The sequence below is a fragment of the Miniopterus natalensis genome, chromosome 12 (genome assembly GCF_054644295.1).
Source record: "Miniopterus natalensis isolate mMinNat1 chromosome 12, mMinNat1.hap1, whole genome shotgun sequence".
NCBI classification, from domain to species: domain Eukaryota; kingdom Metazoa; phylum Chordata; class Mammalia; order Chiroptera; family Miniopteridae; genus Miniopterus; species Miniopterus natalensis.
This window is the reverse complement of record NC_142092.1, coordinates 26,860,930-26,885,838: the sequence shown is the minus strand read 5'-3', so window position 1 is coordinate 26,885,838 and position 24,909 is coordinate 26,860,930. Positions and strand designations below refer to the sequence as shown.

At 35.1% G+C, this 24,909-nt stretch overlaps 1 long non-coding RNA gene and 1 pseudogene across 1 annotated transcript in view; one reads left to right on the top strand and one right to left on the bottom strand.

The window, feature by feature from the left end:
* LOC107545512 (uncharacterized) overlaps positions 1-24,909 on the bottom strand; it is a 475,896-nt gene that overhangs the window by 155,807 nt on the left and 295,180 nt on the right. The window contains exon 5 of the long non-coding RNA XR_001604041.2: positions 1,161-1,210. This is a non-coding gene — a long non-coding RNA (uncharacterized LOC107545512). The remainder of the gene's footprint in view (positions 1-1,160; positions 1,211-24,909) is intronic.
* Positions 19,136-19,411, top strand: LOC107545492 (cytochrome c oxidase subunit 6C pseudogene; annotated as a pseudogene).

The window sequence follows — 24,909 nt, the reverse complement described above, 5'->3', positions numbered from 1 at the left end:
TTCTTTTAGGTATATTTGTAAAATATATGCTAAAACCTTAAAAAGTACTTCTTGGGGATAAAATTACTGTTCTATGCATATCCAGATAATATATTTCATAAAAATTTCGTCCATTATTAGCAAAGTCCTCTTGGTAGGGCACAGGAATTTTCCCTTGCTCTATCTGACGTTTGTTTTTAATAATCGTTTGTTGAGTATTTCTAAAAAATGTAACCAAAAGGTACGCCTTAGAGTTCCCAGAGGTGGTAGTTGCCTACAGATACCTAAACAACTTCTTCAAAATATATTTCAGTGATGCTGTAGGACCAACTCAACAGGAGTTTTTGTCAATTGCTTTTGTGTTTCCAAGGATATCATTTTCCCCCAATATAAACTGAATGAAAAAAATGTCCCTATTGTCTGTATTTTATGTCAAGTACAATCTAAATCTTTATGGTGTTTACTATTAAGGAACTGATAAATTCTGAAAATTGTCTTACAAAACAATAACTTCATCAGTTTCACAATACAAATAAACTTATATTTACTTACAATCTGTAGTAGTCAATCATAAACGTAATCTGGATTTACATTTTTACAAATGTTATTGAATGCATTTAACCAAAGAGATTCAACAAATACATAATGCCCAAAATGTCACTTTAGAGCCTTTGGTTATTTCTTATCATTTCCATTTCCATAGCTACATACTTTACTTTCAATCCTCTCAAGTTCTAACATCAAGCTTTCATAGAAGAACCAATTTTTTTATAAATCTTGACAGATGATAAAATAAGTTTTACTTTTAATAACTCATTGCCTCTGTTCATTGGCATCAAGTAGACCTCACTATAAAATTTTTAATATATAAAATTGTCATTCATGTCTAAAGAACTGTTTTCCACTGGTATGAATCTTTACCTTTCTGAGTGATGCCTTCAAGTTCACTTAGTAACTTATCAAAGACTATATCAAGTGACTATATTACTATTATCTACCGAAGAACATAAATATTTTGATAGAAAATATCACATAGTTTCTTCAATATTTATAAAATCGGATAGTAAAGTATCAGTTGAATAAATACAAATCCCCTTTACTATTACATTTACTGAACACTCAAACAGTTAAAGAAAAAAAAAAAAAACCTCTAAAATTTAGTATAGGAATTAAAATCTTACCATAAGCTCACAGGTTAGGAATTCACAAAAAAAATTCGCCACCCTGAGACCTAGAAAAGTACAACCGAAAACATTCTCTATTAGTACGAGTATTGCATTTTAATTCAAGCACCATAAAATGTTACATAGAGATTCAATATTATGAAAAATTATAGTGCATGTGTAATTAGTATACATATAATTTAACAAACAATTTTGACTATAATATTTGTAAAATAGCATTGCAATTATTCCGCTCACATCAAACTATTGTGATTTAAGATTATTACTCTAATTTGGGAATCTAATGCAGGGATGACAAACAAGCAGAGAATTTTTATTGTCTCCTTTGCTTCCAGATCACAGTGAATAAATGACTAAATATATTTTGCATATATTATTTTAGAGAAGCTTCTCAGTTACATTGAGTGTCAAATATATACACACACCCATATACACATGCAATACACACACAAACATACACAAATGTGGTTATCATAACATAATCCTATTTTTATCTTTGCCTAATCTGTTTTAATCATTGTATAATAGATAACTCCCCATGAATATAAATATTCTGTCATAATTTTAAAGACTGCATTGTACCACATAATTCGGTATACATCTTAAATTGTTTAAGATATTTAGTTTAACCATAACATTACATGACATTGGTTTATACACTTGTGTTTAAATCAAGCTATTTGGTTACCATCACACATGATCATATTTAATAGTTAATGTGATTTTTTTATCATTTTGATTCTGTAGTTACTTACTAATCAAAACACATTTATTAAGCTGTTAAATTTGCTTATTTCTATGCAGATACTGTTCCACATAAATAAAAGAAGCAAACTGAAAATTTAAACTCTACCCTTAATGGAGAAATCAGGAATATTTATGAACTCTTTAAAAAACTCGTGAACGACTGGTATAGAGGCAGGTGTCCTACTGTGTAACACATTGCAATGTAAGTTAATAGAAGAGAGACACTATATAAAAGAATGCATCTATTATATCAGTGCCTTAATGAATGATGTTGTTTAGGGGATATGTTTTCCTCAGATGTCTATGTACCAAATTGTCTCAACTGTTTTCTACTGTAAATGAAGAAACCATTATATAACATAGTTTATGTGACAAAGGAATGATATTAAACTCTTAGGAAGGATTATCATATGCGAAAATAATTCTGACACTAAAAAGAAAACAAAAAACATTTGAGGAGTGAAATAAAATGTTTCTAATATGATTCTTATGAAATGTTAGAGGAAAACAAAATATCACTACTACTAAGGTTTAAATGTTTGTATTAATATTTATTGGTCTTATTCTGCAAACTGAAGCGCAGATGGGGAATGAAACCTTTAATAATGAATGCCGAAGATAAACCATTAACCTCCCAGGACTTTTTTGAGGATTTCATTATATAACTGAAAATTATTTGAAAACTGCTACATAACAAAATGCATGATTAGAAAGAAAAAAAGTAGGCAATAAACATTGTAGGCTGAGATTTGTGTTTTAGCCTTTTGGCAGCGGTGCCTTTAACATCTTTGTAACTGAATATCTTTTGAAATTGTGCTTACAAAACACTAAAATGTTAAAACTTCAAAGAAAGTGTTATCCTCATTAAAAAGTATCCAATGAAAGTACCTATTACAAATATTTCTGGTGTTCAATAGATATAGAAACAATATTAAACAATCCATTTTAGGGGCAGGGATTTACATCTTAATTTAAAATGTATAGATCCTGCCCAGACAGAGTGGCTCAGTTGGTTGGGCATCAGTCTGTGTGCCCAAAGGGTGCTGGTTCGATTCCTGGTCAGGGCACATGCATGTGCTGCAGGTTTGATCCTGGTCAGGGCATGTCCATGAAGGCAACTGACTGATGTTTCTCTCTCCTCTCTCTCCTTTCCCTCTCTAAGCATGACCTCAGGTGAGGGTTAAAAAAGAAATAATAAAATAAAATGTGGAGATCCTTCTATTTGGTATTTTGATTCTTACACATCACTCTCCTGAAAATTGCCTCTCCAAATTATTCAAAACACTGAAATTTTGTAAAAATGTTTCCTACAGTGTTGGTATGTTTGGCAACAATAGTCTCAATCTATAAATGGGTGAATTACAAAGAGATCATCTCAACGCTTTTTTATGAATGACATTGTCATAATTTTCCTAAATTGACATTCAACTAATTGTTAAAGCTCAAACAACAACAATAATGCTAATTGTAAAAGTTGTCACGTTATAATTACCCATACATTTGAGAAAAAGTTACAATTATAAATTGTAATTACAAGCATCATATAATGGTCCTTTAGTTACTGGAGGTGGTTATACTGGAAAAACTAAAAAATGTGTGGAAGTTCACAGGATTGGTTTAACCTTTATGTAAATTAATTGGTTACTATAGCAACGTTCATTTTCATGTCACTTCAACTGTTGCAGGAGCTCAGATAAGCTTTGAGCTTCAGTCCTGTGACTGCCGTCATGACTCTTAGATCCTAATCACTCCTTCATCTGAAAATATACAGCATATTGGGACCTACTTACTTTGCATGGTTGGCTGCTTTAATAAACCCCTGGAAAATATCCTGTATTTCTATTCTTTCCCTTTTACCACTTTCTTGCCAATTCCCAGCTCAGAGGCAAAATAAGATACACAGCAGTACCTCTCAAACCAAATGCACGTGCAAATCACCTAGGATACTTGTTAAACTACAGATTCTCGCTGATAGTTCTGGGCTTGTTGGAAATGCAGAATCTCAGGCCCTGTTGCAGAAATATGAATCAGGATCTTCATTTTAGCAATATTGACAAGGCTTTTAAAGCTTTCTGAGGCAGTTTCTGTATCTCCAGGATGAGATAGTCGTAGACCACGTACGTGAAGTACCCCACGACTTCTCTGTCTCTGCTTAATCTCTCTTCCACTCTGATCACCCCGGCCACCGCCTCAATTAGATAATGATACCGAAAATCCTCTCAAACTTCTAAACTTTGCAAAAGAAAGCTGATATACTGAAATTTTTGTTCCCTTTTTGTCTTTGCTGTGCTACCACCCAACTAGTTCTATGTGTTGCTAGTATTTCATCATTATTATCATTTCTCAGCAGTTACCTGCTCTTTATATTGGCCACTAATGTGAAATATTCTCAGTCCCACCTCATTCCATACCTGCCCCTCTCTCCCGCTATTACATAACTTGCTCACAGGTTTTTGAATGGTTTAAAGTTCTTCATGTTAACAACTTCAAATTTTCTATTCTTCCTTTAATAATGCATGTGTATCTTCATCCAAACCCAGAAACAAATTCAGACTGTATCAAACCTATGGCCGAATTTTAGCTGTGTCACAGCTGGCCAATTATTTAACTTTTTGAGGCCTCAATAATGATTCTTGACCATAATAATAATAATGAACACAAACACATATAAAGATTATAAGTGTTATGGATTGTTTCAAACACTAGTCAATTTAAACTAATGCTGCTAACAACCTTAAGTGGTAGTCACTTCTATTACATCTATTTTATATAGAAATTAACTGAGAAATAGAGCAATTAAATAACTTGCCTAAGGGCATAGATCTAGTCAGGAGACGAATCTGCTAATGGCACAGCCTTATACACTGTTAGAATTTAAATGAGGTAATTTGCCCAGCAGGTGTGGCTCAGTGGTTGAGCATGGACCTAGGATCCAGGAGATCATGGTGCGATTCCCAGTCAGGGCACATGCCTGAGTTGCAGGCTTGATCCCCAGTCAGGGGCGTGCAGGAGGCAGCTGATTAATGACTCTCATCGTTGATGTTTCTATCTCTCTCCACCTTCCTCTCTCTGAAATCAATAAAGACATATTTAAAAAATAACTGACTAACTAACTAACTAAATGAGGTTATGTAGTTGAAGTGCCCACTATGATGACTGATTCCTTGGTTCCTGGTAGCTGCCCAACAAACAGTCCGCTTCCTTCCAACTGAGTATGAGTTATAACAGTGCTTCTCAAACTTCAGAGCACATGAGAATGGCTGAAGGGCTTGGTTATGTACAAATATCTGGGTTCTTCTCCCAGTGTTTCTGATTCAATAGGAAAAGAGTAGAGTCCCCAAATTTGCATTTCTGACAAGTTCCAGAGGACTTTGATGCAGCTGATCTAGGCACCCTGCTTTGAGAACCAGTGCTAACTCAACAGAATCACAGGTATCCAGTCTTGGACTCTCAAAGCTCAGAATCTAATTAGGACTGTTTTGAGAATAAGTAAAGCTTTACACAAACAGAATAAAAACAGGACCCATAAGATTAGTAAGCAAGTTAGAACCATGACCATGTGAGTTATTTACATTTTAAATAATCAAATCTGGTTTAAACTTACAAAATAAAACCCAAGTGGGAATAAAAACTTATCTGGCTAAATATATTATGCCAGTCACTTACTATGGGGTATTTACAATGTTTCTACAACATTTACAAATTAGAATCATACTTCAAACACTTGTCTATAATCTATTTTTTCAGTGTGTAATATATCACAATCAATTTTTATATTGTTAGTATGTGAATTTCACAATTGTTAATATATAGCAAGTGCTTAGAATAGAGCCTAAACGTAAAAGTGGCTCCTAAATGTATGCATGTCTCTCACTATTTCTTTTGGTTAAGAGGAATTACAGAATCAAAATATATGAATGGTTTTACGACTCTGGATTGGTATTACCAAAATGACCTCCGGAAAGAATGTACCAGCTGCCACTCCCACCAGCCCTGTGTGCTTGTGATTTCCCTCACTCACAACTGCTTCATAATTCTTCCAATAGTAACAATTACTGCTACATGTGTTTACCATATGTTGTTTTTCAAATTTTAATATCTCTAAAATCAAGATGCATACCCAAAGGGGTAATTTAGCTCTATTTTTTCATTTTGTAGAACTCTACAACATAATGATTTGTCTTACAATTCATAGCATTTTAGATTCAAAAAAGAAAAATTCAGTGACACATAAATCCTAGTACTATATTTGTGAATACTAGTCATAATTACTTCAAACGCTACCTAATGCCATTAAACATTTTGAAATATCACTGTAACACTATGGCTGAATGTTGTCATATACTGCTGATTAACTTCCTAAGAAATGTACTATTTTCCATGGGCTGAGTAAGGACTCAGAACTCAGAGGACCCGTCTTAATGCTACAAATCAGTATTACTTGTCCTATTTTCAAGAGAAATAGAAAAAAAATATATGTCACCAGATTTTAATGAACAAAATCCTTTAGAAAAGAAAAGATATATTAGGAAATCATGAAAAAAAGTTAATATGAATACAACCAAAAATATCTAAATTTTCTATGGAACAAATGTATAAAATCTTTAAGAGGATTTTACTGAATTTACCTGTCTTATGCTATATTGTGCTATTTTTACGCTCAAACATTAAAAATTAATCACATACCAAATAAAACTTTGTTGCATATTTGTTCACTATTATATAATTTTCAACATGTTATAGCTTTAGGAGCAAATATTTCTTTAATCAATTACTGAGAAATAAGAAAAATGAAATTGTGTGGATTGCTTCAACTGACCAATAAACATCATAAAATAGTCAACTTTATTAGTAATAAATAAATAAAAATTAAAATTGGATAAAAGTTTGTGATAAAACTGGACATATCTTATTTGAATGTAATATTAAAAATTGTAATATTAAAATTTTATTAAGACTCAGTTTCATCAAAGGGAGATACAAAATGTTCATACCTGATTGCAGGATTCACTGATATGATGCATGCAAAGCGTGTAAAATGTTCTGGCTCACAGTAAGTGTTCAATTATGATGATGATGTTGACAATTAAACTATTTCGAAAATAAATATATGCAGCTACTCTAGGTTTTTTTTCCTATTTTCACTTTTACTTTGATAGTTAACAGTTGGAGGCTATGTAGTAGTAACGGTATAATCGCCCACCTTCCTAAACATAAATATAGAGAAAAAACACATTAGCTTCCTGTTCTCTGCTGCAAAAGGGGCCAAGAATGCAAATAGGAATATGCACCCATGCATGTATCCCTAATATTGCATCGATATTGTCTTCTGCCAAGGTTTGAATAGTGAGCGGTGCTCCTTAAGAAAGGATGCAGGGTTTTGTTATGTCGCCTGGATTTTAATAGTCCATTAGGCACCCCTGCGAAAGTGCGGTGAGAACGGGGCCGGGGTGACAGGCAGCGGCTGTGGGCGCTGCTGAGAATGGGGAGCGGGTCCTTCCACAGCACAGGGAGCTGAGCACAAACGCCAGGTGCTCGAGCGCGGGCGCATTCTCCAGGAGCACCCAGAGCTAAACAGGGAGAGCACCCTCCCTCCTGACAGTCAGACCTAGCACAGAACCAAAGTGGAGTCATGGAGGAGGTTCAGTCACTTTTCATTTGATCACTAGCTTTTGCTGAAGTGATAAGCTCCTGTCATTCACTTGTTCCCTGGAGATGCTCTTCCTTCCTCAACACAGCACCCACCCACCCGCTGACTTTGCAGGGGGAGTGACACCCCATGACTTAGTTCAGTACCTTTCCATTACCCAGGAAGGCACCTGCTTCCCAAGGACCTCGGGCACCTGCAGCCGGGCGCAGTAAAGCAGTTGGCGCCCTAGCTATGTGTGGGCAGAGTGGCGCAGGGCAGTGCATTGCAGCGGGACAGGGACAATGCACAGTACTCAGCGACACAGTTATTACAGCCCTATAGTATCCCGTTGCATAAAACTGCCCGTGAGAATGAGTCACTTTAGAACACAAAGGAAGAACGCTTGGCAACACAGAACAAGAAAATAAAAACAAGCATTCGGAGATAAGGGAGCTAGAAAAATTTCCTTAGACACAACCGTTAGAGTGTTTCGTCAGTTCTCAAGATGGGCTATTTAATGGAATTAATACAAAAAACCATTCCTGTTAGCAGTCACTGCAGAGGAGTTTTCTCTTTGGACTGTGTGATTCCATGAACACACAGGTCCTTTAGAAGAGTTAGTGTTTAACTAGGAAAAATATATTTTCTTAAGAATAACCATAGTACATATATTTACGCATGCTCAAAGGAACACATGTGTACATTATTTATCATTATACTTAAGTAGGTATTAATATGTATGTAATGCATTTGTTTATTCTAATATTTGAGTCATGATGCCAAGTTTAAAAAAATAGGTAATATTAAAGGTATCTTTAGTAAATATTTCTTGACGGGACAGGCCAGATAAAATATCCTAATACAATAATTACTGAAAATAATTATATATAAACATGTGATTATATATAAACAGATGATTATATATAAACATCTTTATGTACTCAATGAAATAGTCAGAGGTAACCTCTGTATTTCCTTAATGATTCTTAGAAAGATAATATTATACTATATTTTTTCCATTGTTCATTTTATAAAAAACTGTATCTTTTTTATTTAGTGAGGTTAATTGTTATTAATACACAGACATTTTTAAACAATCCACTATCACCTAATATATCATTTGTGATGTTAGCCTCAAATAATCTAAGACTAGCAAAATGTACAAGAATTGATTGATTGCTAGTTTTCTTTTAGATGATACAGTGACAAATAAAAAGATGAAATAATGTAGTCTAGGATGCGGTTAAATATTAAAGTCTGTATTGTGTGCACCAAACCATATTTCTCAAACTGGTATCTAAATTGCCTAATAGAATTATGTACAGTAATTAGATAATGAATTGAACTATTATTATCTTAAATTCATTCTAAATATTTGGGTATAAAAAATATAAACCACATTCTGCCCTCAATTTAAAATGTTTCAGAATTTTAAATTAGAATATATGATGTTATTCACAAACCACAGAAGTCAGTATACAAACTTAATCATTAATGCAATTCTGATCCATTGTTTTGACAAGACTCTTCTGCTGTGAAGAAAACTGGATGGATCAGAGAAAGTGAATGCCTGGGGACTTATCAAAAAGTAATTAGCAGGAATGGAGATTAATTGACTGATATCAAAGAAGCTGTATGTGAGAAATTCCCAGTGATCTTTGAAAAACTAAAGCTTAAGTTAAAACTTTGGAGATTTCTAAAGATACCTCATTTGGCTTTCTTAGAAATCAGATATTAAGAAAGCTTATTTTGTTGATCAATGATATAATTCATTTTGTATCATAAATTAAATACACCCCAAATATTCTATGTATGCCTACTGGAATAGAAACAATTTAAATATCTAATATGGCTCACTATTCCAGCAATTATACCTGAACCCATTCTGAAATATACTTGTTTATGTAAATAGGTAGCAGCACAGTATAGAAACATTACGAGTTAAATATTCAATGTACCATAGCAATATTTAATCCAAATTATAAATTGGAAGAGTTTGATTAAGATATTCTAAGTTTGAGACGTTGTTTTAAAATTAGCATGTGCACATTGTTCTATGTTAACCAATACAAATGAACAGTCTTGCTGTCCTGCATTCAAACACTAAAGGGTATTCTTTAAATTGTCTCTACATAATGCTTTCATTTCTTTCTGTATTTATATGTAAACGATATCAAGGCAGTGGTGTTTCTAAAATATGTCCACAGATTCTTTGATACTCCTCCCTTCAAAGGTGGAGCTTAGTATCCCCATTCTTGAGTGTGGGCTGAACTATGAGACTCATTTCTAACCAATGGAATGTAGATGTAATGATGGTGTGTCACTTCCAAAATAGGTCACAATGTTGTGCATTTGCTTTGTTCTTTCTTGGATCCCTTCCTCTGATGGGGGAGCTATCTGCTACATCATGAGGACGCTTACATAGGTCCGCCTGACAAGGAGCTGAGGTCTCTCACCAACAGCCAAGACTAAATTGCCCAGCCTGAGAGTGAGTCACTTCAGAAGTGGATTCTCCAGGCTTGGTCAAGCCTTCAGATGACTGTAGCATGGCCAAGATCTGAGTAGAACCTTATGAGGGACCCTGAGCCAGACCCACCCAGCTAAGCTGCTCTTGGATCTTTGATCATCAGAAAATGTGTGAAATTATAGAAGTTTACTGTTTTATGCCACTAAGTGTGGTTAACTTGTTGCATAGAAATGAAGAACCAATATAAAGTAGAGGGCAAGGTAAGCAAAAATATTTTACATTATGATGTGAAAAGTACTGTATTGATGCAATGGGAAAAGAGAAATCAGAAATCAATTCTGGCAAGAAAGATCAGAGAGGTGGCATTTGGATTGGACAAAACTTGAAGAAAAATAAGAATCACTCCAGGTGCAGAAAGAGGTGGTTTTCTAGGCAGAAGAATCAAAGGTAAAAAAAAACATGGACATCTGAAGAAGTAGCCTGTTTGGGAAATGGCAGGAAGTTTGGTGTATAGGTTTGTTAAAATTTGAAAAAGTGACACACAGGTCACGCATTTCTGTAAATGAGTAGCATGTGCAGGAGTTAAAATACTCAAATTGATTACTTGATTCCAGGAAATACGTTTCCTCTTAACCATATGTATTTTCTACAGCACACATCAAAGAACACATTTCCAAAGACTGATTTCTATGGTAAAATTCCAGCATAGGAAAGTCCTTTGCATTCAAGGATAGCTACATTCCTTTTTCACAGTTTGGGAATTCTCATTTCCTACGATTCTCAGAATACATATTAATGAATCTAAGAATTATACAGCACATACTATGAACTAGCGTATTTCTAAGGGCTTGGAAAATATCAATTCATCTAATATTCACATAAGCATGTGGACTAAGTCCTATTAGTTTCTTCATTTTACAAATGGGAAACTAAGGCATAGATAGGTTAACTGATTTTGTCAAGATTACATAAATAGTGAATAGTGGGGCTTGGATTCCTGTCCAGGCAATTTGGCCTCAGGATTTTGCTCTTTACAATTATATTTACCATTTCTATTACACTGAAATCTCAGCAAAGATACCTTATCATCTATATTAATTTCTCAGGTGAATTTCTCCATGAACTCTCAACTTTTCCCTGTTGGAATAACACTTTTCATACAGTTTCATAAAATGTGTTCCACAAAATATTAATCCTATGAGATAATTTGTGGGAAATAGTCAAATAACTTTGGGAAACCCAAGACACCAGAATATTTTCTTGGTGATGAACAACAGATGTTAACGTATTTAAAGCTCTGAAAATTCCTACAAAAGCAAAGTCTATTAAATTATATTTTTAAAACCAACATTATGACATATTATACTCTACTAATTTTCAACTGTTTTCAGATATATTTGGGGTATTACGCTTCTTATTGCTCTTAACATCTCACTGACCACTCTGAGAATTGTTAATCAAGGATAAAATAACTGAATCTTTTCCTCCTTAAAAATAGGCTTAACCATACAAACACCACTGTACAAATAAAAGCACCCTCACTAAGGATACATTCTGACTCTGAAAACTCCCATATTTATTATGAAGTTTGTACAAGTGATAAAACTCTTTCACCAGCAAGTAGAACTCTTTTGTTTGCTGTTGGAAACTACCTTATTTCTCCACTTCCTTCTCACTCCTAGGCCCTATAATCAATCTTTATCCCATGGTTAGCCCTGGACCTCCCTCTGCGTAAGGCCCTTTCCTACCTCAACCACATCTCAAACTCCTTTGATATTTGGAGGATTGGAAGCAAAACTAGAAAGCCATGGCATCTTGAGATGAAATTAAAATTAAATTAAAATGAACCTTGACATCTTTTAGTCTACCCTTTATCCTGGCAAAAATGGAATCACTGAGACCTCAAGAGGTTAAATAATGTGCCCGGTGTCAGGGATTTAATATGGGTTAGGCCGCGGTTGAAGCAGCCATTTCCTGATAGCTGATGCAGGGTCTGAGCAGCCTGTGGCCTGATCAGCAAGAGCGAAGAGGAGGGGAGATAAACGCAGTTCTGCCGCAGGTGCGGGATCGAGCTGTCACTTGGCTGTTAGGACTTGTACCCCCAGTGTCCCCACCACTCCCTCAATACCAAGAGCCTCACGACTAAGGCCCCAGATTCCACTGTGGCACAGACATGCAAGAATTCAACTGGAGGGATGAACAATTTAAAAACGAATCTCTTCCCTCCGGGTGGACATGGCCCCGCCTTAGTGTTTCATGAAAATCTCTCCATCCTTTTGGACGGGATTCCTTGGCATTACACAACCTACACTGCTGTATGTGGTAGGAGAAAAAAATAAGAAAAAATGGGGTGAGAAGAATATGAAAGGCAAAAAGAGAAGGAAGATCCTAGCTTCATTATTTTTCTATCCAGGATTCATTATAATTAGAAACTATTTGCCCTTCTAAATCTTGAGTACTATATTTTGTTTTAAAAAGTCATTTTAAATGAAATTATTAAAAATTATAAAATGTTTATGGCTTAAAAATATGGAAAGTTATAAAGAACAAATTTCAGAGGAAAGTAATATAGACCTTTTAAATTTATATCCTATTTTAATTTTTTTCATAGTATATATATATATATATATATATATATATATATACTATATATATAAACATTATTGGATATGTGTGTGTGTGTGTGTGTGTGTATATGTGTGTGTGTGTGTGTGTGTGTATATATATGATACTATATATACGTATTAACATTATTGGTAAACATACTTTTTAATGCCTCCCTACCACTTCTTCTACATTCCAATGACTCAGCCCCTCCCATAGTAGCTTATAAAAAGAGAGATTTGTATAGAAGTGAACTTGGGTTTCAATATTGGCTTCATTGTACTCAGTTGTGTTATCTCTGCAAATGATTTTTCTGAGCTTCAATATTTTTTGATCCAAAGTGCCCCCTTGCCAGATATTTAGCTCCTCACAATTCTTGGTCCTTTGACCTGATAAATGAGGGTAATATTCTTCTATTACCAGGAGATATGCACTGCTAGATATGCATAATAGATGTCCCCCTACCATAGAACACTGCATAATACCACATGGTGGTGAGGGTTTCCAGTATTACTTTGTATCTGCACTTCCATGCAGTAAGAAATGTATATTAATCTAATTAGCACTACACTTCCAGAATCCTATAATAGGTGACATTCCCTAAGCAGTTATGTGTAGGCACAATGCTGAGTAGCATCCTTATATTAACTCATTGCTTGTCATGACAATGTCATAAATTAGGAACTCATAATATGCTCATTTAGAGGACAGGGAGGCTGAGTCTTAGAACTCATATTTTATACAAGGCCACTCACCCTTTTAGTAAATGTCTGAGCTGGAACTGCAACTGATTTTATTTCAGACCCGAAGCCTGTGCCCTCAAACACGATGTTTCAATGCTCTCCTGGGCTTCCCTGAGGCCTGCCACCACAGCCCTGGTTTTCCTGGGCCAAGCTTTTCTCAATATCTATAGTCTTCCTTTCTGGAACATTTTAACATAGACTGGTCCTCCCCATTCTATCACAAAGGTACCTCTATTTCTTCTTCTCATATTATAATCGATTTTTCTGGAATTTCACTGATTTCCTTAAATTTATCTTCTAATTTACTATTTTTCTCTTCAGATTTCACTTTCTATGTTTTAACCTATATTTCTATAATTTCAGTTATTATAATCAGCATTTCTAGACCTTCTGTAAACTTACAAACATCAGCACCTTTCTCTACACTAGAAATAACCAGCGGGATAATACACTAGAGAATATGCTACCATTCATAATAGAAAAATTGCTTTAAAATATGTATTTTTAAATGAATGCAGAATACTTATAGACTATGAAGAAAATTATAAAACTCTATCGAATGATATTAAAGACCTGAAGAAATGAAGATATGTGTTCTATTAATAAACAGAATTATTTAGCATTGTTCATTTCCCCTAAATTATTCCTTTTGCTCTCTGGGCTTGCTTGTTTGATAATATGTAAAACACGTTCTAAATCCAAGCAGATGAGCTCCAGGTGAGTTTTTGAAAACTTCAGTTCGTCAGTTGAGAACTATTTATGTGCTGTGTTCATATGTGTGAGGGGTACACAGACCAATCAAGTAAAAACAAAAGATATCACAGAAGTATGGGGAAATATAAAAGATCAAGGGGACTTTTTAGCTAACTCTTTTTATAACACAAATTACCTAAGAAGATAATAATGAACTTTCAAGTTGAGACTGAATGGTGACAGGAGAGAACATTTGACAAGTTCAGGTGGAAAACTTAGAGCCCAGTATGCTTCTTTTCTGAACAATGAAAAGACACAATCATAAACTCTCTTCTCTGAGGATACCACTCATAGATCGCCATTCATTCATTCATTCATTCATTCATTCATTCCTTCTTTCTTTCTTCCACTGTCTGCCAGTCCGCCCCTATTTGAAGATTAGGCACACCTGGGAGAATAAAGGGTCTAGGCGGGCACGTGGGCACGCGGGGAGAGTCGGCAGCCTCAGTGCAGGAAGCGCGTCACAGGATTGCGTCACTGCACAGGGAGGAGTGATGACTGTGGTCTTGGCATCGGCCTGCTGCCTGACAACTCAGAGGCCGTCCCCTGCAGACAACAGGGGCTGTCTGATGAGCCCCCTCCAACTGTCCTTTCCTTCCCGCTTTCCTCAGGCTGAACCTCACAAGACGTGGCTAGTATTCCATAACGATTATAGCAAAACTGCTCACCCTTCTCTTTTTATCCACTGGCTGATAACTTAGCTGTAGATATAAAAAAAATCCCCTTTGTACTAAAATGTAATGAATAGTCCGTTAGTGTAAGAACACGTTTCCCTTCCTCACAAAAACCTGAACTGTCCTCCCGCAGTTTATCAGTTTGTCTGTGACAAAGATATATCAACTAGTGATGTTACAAACTGTTTCTCTTTTTCCACTTCATGATATATTTGGGTCTTAGGGTGGCTTTTTTTCTAGTTCATGGTGTAGCTAAAGTCATCTAAGCATTGGCAATAAAACCTAGACATTTTAATTGAGAAATGGCTCAAAATTATGAAAGAAGGGGCACAGTAAAGGAAACCAAAATAGAAGAAGCAGTAAGGACCTATCAACAAAGCAAAGAAAGACCAAACATGGGTATTACACAGGGTAAGTACACCAAGGAAAAAGATGCAACCTTTATGTGTATATAGGGTTCAAAATTTAACAATTTACTTGCTATCATAATATTTGAGTTACAATTGCCTTCGATAAAAATGTTGTTTTCATTATGAGGTTGTAAAAAATCAATTTACCCTTAAAGAAACTTTTAGTCCAAGCTAATACTTAACATTGATAGTTAATAATCTTCTAGGGAATGGTGGTCTTGACCTCTACATCTACAGTTAACTATAATCTGGGATCTGTTTGTGGAGTCACATAAATAATAGCATATGGTTATTGTAAGATGACAGGTTCACTATTTCATCTTAAGAATTAATTCTGCACAATCTATTATTTGACAGGATGGAGTTAGGGATATTTAGATCAGCGATTCAATGCTAGGCTCTTAGTTCAAAATTCAGATCTTTACTCTTAATACAAGATATCTAGTCATCATAAGTATATTTACTGGCTTAGGAAATAATGAGGACTGCTTTGCAGCGGGGACTGTTTAAAAAAACAGACAAGGATCACTGTTCTGGCGATTCTGTACTATAGCAGGTGGAACAGACAATAAATACTAAATATAGTACATGACTCAATTATATAGCATATCAGATGGCAAAAAGTGCTAGGAAAAACAAGTAGTCGAGGTTAAAGGAGATCTGGAGTCCTTGGGGCAGGTATGAAGATTGTAGGGAATAAATAATTATAGGATCTCTGGTCATTATAAATCTGTGGATTCTATGTATATTTTGTACCATTACATACATAAAAGTGGCTTTAATTGATTGAGGATTGGAAGATTAATATGCATACATACGTGAGCCTTCTTCTGGAGAGAGAATCTATTACTTTCAACAGACCCTTAAATGAATCACGTTCCAAAATAAAAAATAATAAAAAATTAAAATGACTGACATTTTCAGTATTTTGTTTTTCACAAAACTAGATAACATTGTTCATGTCCTTCCTATACCCTTTGCTTTTATTATCAATAATTGTGGGACTTAGACTTTTTGGAAAATACTATATTATTACGTATGTTAATAGTTCTGTCTGAAAAGGGTAAGTAATAAAATTAATAATACAAATAACACCAGTTTCTTCTCCTTAAATTTCAGCCCTTTTCAGTACAAAGATAAAATGGATTTAGAAATATTCAGTGTGACCACAATTACTGACCTCACCTATATATTAAATTTCTACATCTAAACCGATGGTCATTAAAAACAACATCTAGAAAGTGTTAAGTACATGGGGAAACAAGAGCCAAGAGTGCATTCTAAACAGCTACAATTTTATCCTTTGTAAGGTTATATTGCTCCACTTATTTTTATGTAAAACGAGGATTATAATTCCTGCCTCAAAATATTGTTATAGGAATTAAATGAGGTAATATATATGTAAACACATTCTACATCCAAGTCCTTCTTTTTCTTTATAGACAATGTATTCCTATGATTTTCTCATTATTACAAAAGAACATACATGTAAAATTTCTTTGCTATGATGGAGTCTTCCTTGACATGTGGCTTCTCCAGTGTTACTGCACCTTAATGTTCTCTAGATAATCTTTGAAATGTTCCTTCCTTGAGATAAAACTGCTTTTCCCTGGTTCTTTTCCTCTTTTTTCATAATGAAGACTAATAATGCCATTTAACCATGACTGTTTTATTATCTCTTCCCACAATCTATCTCTATGTGAAAGACTTAGCAAGCTCTTATTATAAAGTTCTAAATGATTTGAATGATAACTTGTGTCAACCTGGAGAAAATTATTTTTCTAAAGGTCCTCAACTTGGCTGCTATGTTTTGGAAGATTAACTTGTGTTGCAAAATACATGAGAGTAAGAGCAGGGGAAAAATAGATTCTCTCCATGATTAAACTTAATCTGTAAGCACAAGATTAAGGTTCAAATGCTGCAAATATTTGGTTAAAGGGAAATTAGAAAAGACAATGTATAAGTGAGAGTGTATAGATAGGTGCTTCTGAGAAGGTAAATATCAAGGCAGAAGCCTGTGCTGCAGGCTGGGATCAGAATGCCTTTGTGTTGTCTAGGTCAGGCGGGAATGAATCATGAGATGAGTTCTTTCACTTATTGCGTGGACATGAGTAGCTGGCACCTGGTCAAATAAAATGAAGTATAAGCAAGGCCTAAACAAACTGAAGAATTCTAAAAAGTTTAAGTACCAACTTTGTTACTCAGCTTTGGTGGCCCAAGTTTCAAAGCTATGAGAAACAGCAAAATCAAGTTTATATAAATTATAAAGTATATAACAACCTCAGAAACTTTAAGAAGAGTAAACATTTGTTAACTACCTTTCTTTAACATAAATCGCAACTGATACCAAGTAAGATATGTGAGTGATTATAAAATTACTTAATTTAATTTTTTCTGTAAACTATTTATTTAAATTGAAACATTTGTAGCATTAGTGTGGTTTATATAATTTTGCTTTTAATTTCTAAAATTTAACTTTCTTTTCCCTGGGAAACATAAAAGTATGTTTTTTGAGAGTTGGTCCCCAGTTTTTCAATCATTAGCACTCAAGTGAAAGAACGATACTACTTGCTGAATACATGTAAATATGCACCACCATCTCAGCGACAAATCGCTTGATTAAACAATCTACATACCTCCAGTGAATTCAATACTATTTCAGTGACAACACATACTACAGAAATACAAGATTAACCCATTAACCAAATTTAAATGTATTTCTTTTCATTTATTAGAATACAATAAGAACAACCTTGAAAATCAAATTTCGTTTATCCAAGTCAGTTAAGATTCAATTTAAGCAAGGATAGGTATATATAGATCTTGTGAAAGGGATGTTAGTCTTTTGTAATCTAAGAGGTTCATGTATTGAAAAAGAGAGATCAGAGGAATTTTAGTTCTGACTATAACAAATAAATGCATTTATATGTTTTAGAATGAGCATTTTCTGATGCAGAAAGATATTCCACCATTTAGTATAAGAAACCATTTTAACTCTAAAAAAGCCTATTAAAATTCAGTATATTCTACAAAGTGTTCTTTAAACTGGAAATTTTATACTGGTCCTTCCTATAACCACATTACAATTATATTTTATCAATACTTATCTCCTTTTTTAAAGCTTATTATATTTAGAAATTTAAATCATGTCTATAAGTATGAGTGACAAGTTTCCAAGAGCATATCTTTGACAAGGTCAAAAACAATCCATTTCCATAGAAAAATATTTACATTTCTGGTCTTTGGTCAGATGTCCTACAGTTCTTCAGTATACTACCAAATGAACACAGCCTCCTGCCTCAATGGATTGTCATAGTAGAACAGTTGGTGACCAATAAATACTCATAATTCCCATTAAAATGTAGATCCCAAAAGAAACTAAAAGAACAAAATCAAAAATTGATAAGGAAAGATAGATTATAACTACTTTCTTATAAACTTCAAAATCTTATAAAACTCAACAAGAGTTTTTCCCTGATGTTACTGATGTAAAATCTACCAGGCCAGAGCTTATTTTCAACTGTAAAATGCATGCTTATAAATTCAGGTTGTTGCTTTTTCTTTTAAATTTAAATGGAACTTGCAAAGCATTCTATTTTCATCAAACAAAACATTTCCTCCCCTTTTGCCCAGCATTGCCACATAATTTATAAACTGGAAACTTACCATAATATCATTCCAAGACTTTGGGGCAATTCTGCATTAGACAATGTGTTACAATACTTTTCTCATTGAAATGAAGTTAAATTTAGGATATGATTATTGCGTGCTATGATTGAAGAAAATGCTTACTATATATGAGCAATATAAAAAATTTTCCTCGATCTGACCAGTGCTTAACCTGTATTGTCTTACGTCATGAACCCTTTACATAAAAAAAGCTAGGAAGAGCTTCGTCCATTCTCCATCAGGAAGGACATTGGTGCTACAGATAATATAACGACCATGTCTTCCAGGGCTTTGACAAAACCTCAGATGTGAGGCCTTCTGGCCAAGCGTCTGAGATTTCACATTGTTGGAGCTGTCATTGTATCACTGGGGGTTGCACCTTCCTGTAAGTTTGCTGTGGCTGAACCAAGAAAGAAGTCATACTCAGATTTCTACAGAAATTATGATTCCATGAAAGATTTTGAGGAGCTGAGGAAGGCTGGTATCTTTCAGAGTGCAAAGTGATCTTGGAATGTAAAGGATTTTTTTAGGTTGAATTCCATGGAAGCTTGTCACTGGTCTGTGTTTCCTGAACTCTGAAACATGAATATTTGAGCTGAGGGATGTTTCTCTTGATAAACAAAGAATTAAGAAATACTGGGGGGGGGGGGGGGGGAGCTAGGAAAATGCCTAGCAAAGATTTGCAGCATCTGCTCCTCCCTACATTGTCACTTTTTAAATAAAATGTTAGTTTGTGTATGTGTGTGTGTGTGTGCTCACTCGCCTTATAAAAACCTGGTTCCCCACAACCATTGTTTTACACCCTTGTATGTTTTGCTAATGATTTAGACTTTACCATGTAGACAATAAGGAACCACTGCAGATGTATAATCATGCAAATTAGATGATGAAATTTGTGTTTTTTACTCTCATTATAGAGAATAAACAGAAGGAGTTGAGACTGGAGTTAGGGAGAGCAATTAGGAAGTTAGGGCAACAATATAAGGGGAGGAACTATATGTGAAAATCCTTTGCAAATTTCAAAGCCCTTACAAATGTTAGTTATTATTATTAGCAAGATTAATGCTTCTGGTAATTAAACCTCCTTGGATTAGGTGCAAGAATGAACTGCATTAGCAAGACTCCCTACCCTAAAGGGACTTGTCATAATGAGACTCCTTTATGTTATAAGTAAGGTCAAAGTGCAACACTAAGCTGCTGCTTGACTGCTTTGCACTACAATGGCCCAGCTGTCTATTTAAATAACTCTTATGCTAAAAAGGAATCTGTTATTATAGCAGTGCCTCTGGGTACTGCAGGAAACCATCTAAAATAGTTCCATGAGTCTCTTTTAAAATAGGGCTTTCTATGCCAACTGGAATAAATTTTCCTAGATATAACCTAATTTAAATGGCATATAAATCTCCAATTTGCCATTTGCTATGTAGATAACCAGAAGCGCTCTAATAAGAAAATGTAGGTGTCATTACACTTGGTCAAATATACTATCAGACGACTAGCTAATAGACTTGGAAAATTTTACATCCTTTATCAATAGAGATGGCATTAAAAACAGACCCTAAAGCTACTTCATGAATTTCATTCTAAAATCAAAGCACATTATCCTTATCTGGTTCTGTCTCATTATAATTAGTTTAGTCTCAATGCAACAGCAATTTCTTGAAAGCATATTGTATGTTAGAATAAAATTTGGGGATTTAAAAAAAACCCCCTACAAATAGCTTTTAGATATTTGCTCCCTTTATCCCTGCCCATCCCTGGGCCCCCTACTGCTGACACAGGGCCAGTATGGAGGTATTCCAGTATTTGAGAAGTTATGCTTCTAAGAATGTCTGTGCATTTTAGAAAGTAGCTACAAACCTATATGTTAAGCAAAAGAGTCTCTCATCATAAAAATTTGGGGGGGAAAATGCTCTAATGCTTCTGAATTTTAGCCTGCAGAATGGGTTATATATTTATGATACCTACCACCTGAGGATAGCACAAGCCTCTAAAATGAAGGTTGTGTGACATTGGAAAAACAACTGATGTCCTTACTGAAATAACAGACTGAGGCAGACAAAAACATTGCTTAAGACCGAAGACAATAACTGATCAACAAGCACACACAGATTATGTCTGAGTATTTATTCCCCAAGCACCGGCCTGCAGACTATACTTTTGAGAAACGTATTCTTCAATGATTAAGGCAGATGAAACTATCTGGAATGCTCATTTTGGGGGAGAAATCTGATTCCTCAGCACTGCTATAAAAATGATGTGTTTCTGCCATATACAGCAGCATAATTCAGATAAATTTACCCTCAAATGAAAAGTCCCCGATGCAAAGCACATGACTGATAGCATTCTTTATACAGACTGAATATAATGGGTTATGTTTGCGTGCACATTAAAGCTCTGTGAACTTGAAGATTAGAGGAGTAGTATTTTAGTGATTTAGATCAAGTAAATCACAAGTAATTCAATCACACTGGAATCTATGGTGATTGTTGGGCATTTCTATTTATACTTATGGGACTTTAATCTGAATAATAAAATCTTTGTAGATGTGAATGAAAAAGACACCACATACTAAACCTGACAAGCTCAGGGGAGGCCTGCATGGCGGCCTTACAAACTCAGAGACCTAGAGTAACCACATAAGATGGTCTGAAATAATAACTTCCTAACTAAAAGCAAGTCTTGGTGAATAGTCGTGTCCTTGGTAAGGTCAATCTTTAGCTTAATTGAGCCTGTCTACTGTCTTTTTGCATTTAGGGTAACATACCTGTGAAATGTCAGAGTAATTCCCCTTTTCCAGACTGCTCAGGGCACAATCTCCCACCAGAGCAGAAGACCACAGAACCCGTCATTGTTATCCAAATACCATCTCTATGTGTTGTAAATGTTATTAACTTTTCTACATTCATCAATGTAAAAGAAGCATGTGTCTCTCCATTTTACTCATTTTGCAAAGAGTAAAACGGAGACTTCTGTGCTTTGCTTTCACTGCCTCCCTAATCTACCACCAATGGATTTCATGTAAGCCCTCATCTCTCCTCTTCTGACTGTAATGTATAAAATAAAGGTTTGGATGTTTCTTATGTAAACATAGAGAAAATCATAATATTTAAATGCTTTAGCTCATACTATTCACTGGACACTATGCTACATGAATTTAGCTAAATTTATTCTCAAAACAAATTTCAGAAAGAGAAATTATTAATACTTGTTAGAGAGAAAACCCAAGGCCCAAAATGTCATGACTCCTGCTAAATGCCCATGATGCCAAACCTAGATTTAATACCTGATCTAACTGCAGTTTCAACCTCTCCCAGAAATATAATTTTAACCAGCCAGTCTGGAATTTTCAGGTCAAGCACCAGTAAAATAATCTGTCACCTGGACCCTCTCAATCCCCCATAGAAAGAAGAGGCAATCTGCATGATAAAAACACTTCCCATTCTCTTCCCTCTAAGGAAAGATGTCCCCAGCCCCCAAACCATCGTGTGTGTGTGTGTGTGTGTGTGTGTGTGTGTGTGTGTGTGTGTGTGTGTGTGTGAATAAGTCCCTTGCCCTACCCTTTTTCCTATAAAAACCTTCCGTTTGTACAACTCCAAGAAGTACTCTTCCAGTTGCTACTGGATGGGATGCTCCCTCATTCATGACTTAGTAAAGCCAATTAGCTCTTGAAATTTACTGGGTTGAATTTTGGCTTTTAACACCCTCTATTCAATAAATGAGGAAACTAGATCAAGGTCACTATTACACTGGAATTTAATAGTTTGAATTCTGACCACAGTGTCACACATTCCTTAAGAAACAAAAAAACACAAAAATCTGCATGTCTTTTTTCCTCCCAGCCCCTGTCTGTATAAATAGACTGGAAAGATGTAAATTTGAAATGCTTGAGAGGAGAAAGTCTAACCTCAGAGGTTCCTGCAAACTCTTATACCTACATACATACAGTAGAGTGCTAGTTAGAGAAATTAGACTGGTGACTGTATTGAGGGATCTTTCCTGATAGAGTCCAAAAGTTTGCCCCAGAAAAGTTGCACCGGTGACCAAGCAAAGGTGGTAAAAGGAAGCAGAATTTGTCACTCCAAAACATGTCTCTTTGGCATAAGAATTATTTTAGGCTGATTACTTTTAAGAAACAGCAGATACAGCAGAAATCTAAAAAAAAAACCAAGTAGAAGTTACCCTTTTGTAAGAGATTTCTGCATTTATAATGCAAATCTCCATTTGTCAGTCTTTCTGTACCAGGAAGAGGAAGGTGGATCTAAATCTCTAGAAACTGTCCTCAGTGGAGAGGCAAAGACTTAAACTCCATAACCACCCTTGTTTGCTGTTGAAGGGGAGTAGAGATATCACCAGAAATATGCCTCTTTAGAGTATTGATTATTTTAAGCTGATTATTTTTATGGACCAGAAGGCCCAGGAAGGATCTCTTACTTCCTTCTTCCTACTTAAAATGATTTAATGTAGAAGGTCTGTTCTGGGAGGAACCATTACCACAGATAACTAGAGTTTAATGGTAGACAGCAAGGAATCAAGCAAGGCCCCTTTGACAAAGTCCTCTCTATGTCCCATTGTCTCCAGATATCACAACAAACATTTATTAAACATTAACTCTTTATCTCCTTGTGAATTGCATTACTTCCCTCTGAAGTCCCAGGTCAAGACCTCCTCCTAAATCCAAAATAACATATATATATGATTTTGCCTTACTGTCTTTGGGATTCTTCATGTTTATGCGAATTATTGTGCATATGTATTAAATGTGATTTTCTCCTGTTAAACTGCCTTATGTCATCTTAATTGTTTGACCACGCATAAGAACCAGGAGGGGAAAAGAGAAATTTTCCCTCCCCTACATTGTGCTTTACCTGCTAACCTTCTGTAATTGGATCCTTAGACCACAACATCTTGTTTTTAGCTGAAAATGGTACCTAAGGTGATGACATGGGCCATTTCAAGGAGTTACTCAGTCTCCCTGGGTATCTCCCATGTACAGAGGAAATTACATGTTAGTAAACTTCTGTGTGTGTTTTCCCCCCTGTTAATCTGACTTTTATTACAGGGGGATGGATTCCAGCTAGAAACCTAGAACAGTAAAGGGGATTTTATTTTTCCTTACATGGTAGGTGGGTAGCCACTGGGAAAACAAGAAAACAAAAAAACACTAGAGATATCCGCCAGTCAATGTTGCTCTAAGAAACATCAAAAGACAGTGCCAAGAGCTTTTTCCTGCAATGGGATTATTTCCTGCAGTATGCCCTATGGATTGTGGTTAAAACAGGGAAAATATACACTCCCAGTGTAAATATACACTTCCAGGCTTGCAGAGAAAAAATTTGCTGGGTTTTTAGTCATCAGTTGCATTCTGCAGATCCCTCATTTGTATAAAAGGTAGCTTGGCAGAGTGGAAAGAGCTTGTATTTTGAAGAACAATAAAGCTGGATTAAATATAAATTTGAATAAGACTCTACAGCCTACCAGGGAAAACATCTAACCATTATGAGACTCAGAATAAGACTAATCAGGTTCAAATCCCTGTAATTCTATGTCTGAAAAATAGATGTCATAATAGTAGCTACCTCACAGATTGACATAGGTTTAAGTTAATCAACCCATGTGAGATATTCAGTATGTTTCCTGGATGTGGTTACAAAGGGTTAATTACTATTATTGTTCTTGTTATTACATTAAAATAAACAATCATTTTTTAGTATAAATTTGGGTAAATTAGGTAGTGTATGCAATTTGAAAGCATCTGCAACATGGTATTTAATCTCAGCTATTCTTCCTTTATCTGAATGTTGTAATAAAGTCTTTGAATCAGCTCTATCCAGCAGGGGACATTTTTTGATTCTTAAAGCTGGGTGGGTCCTTCAATCAAGCATTATCTCTCTCTCAATCTGGCAGAAGACTAATATGGACCCCACTTTGACCCACATGGGTGGTCAATGAATAGAATGTAGACATGTGAAAAACAAAATGCCATCCTCAAGGCCGCTGAGATGGGCAAACACTGTTTTACACTGTTAATGACATGGAATTCTTTCCAT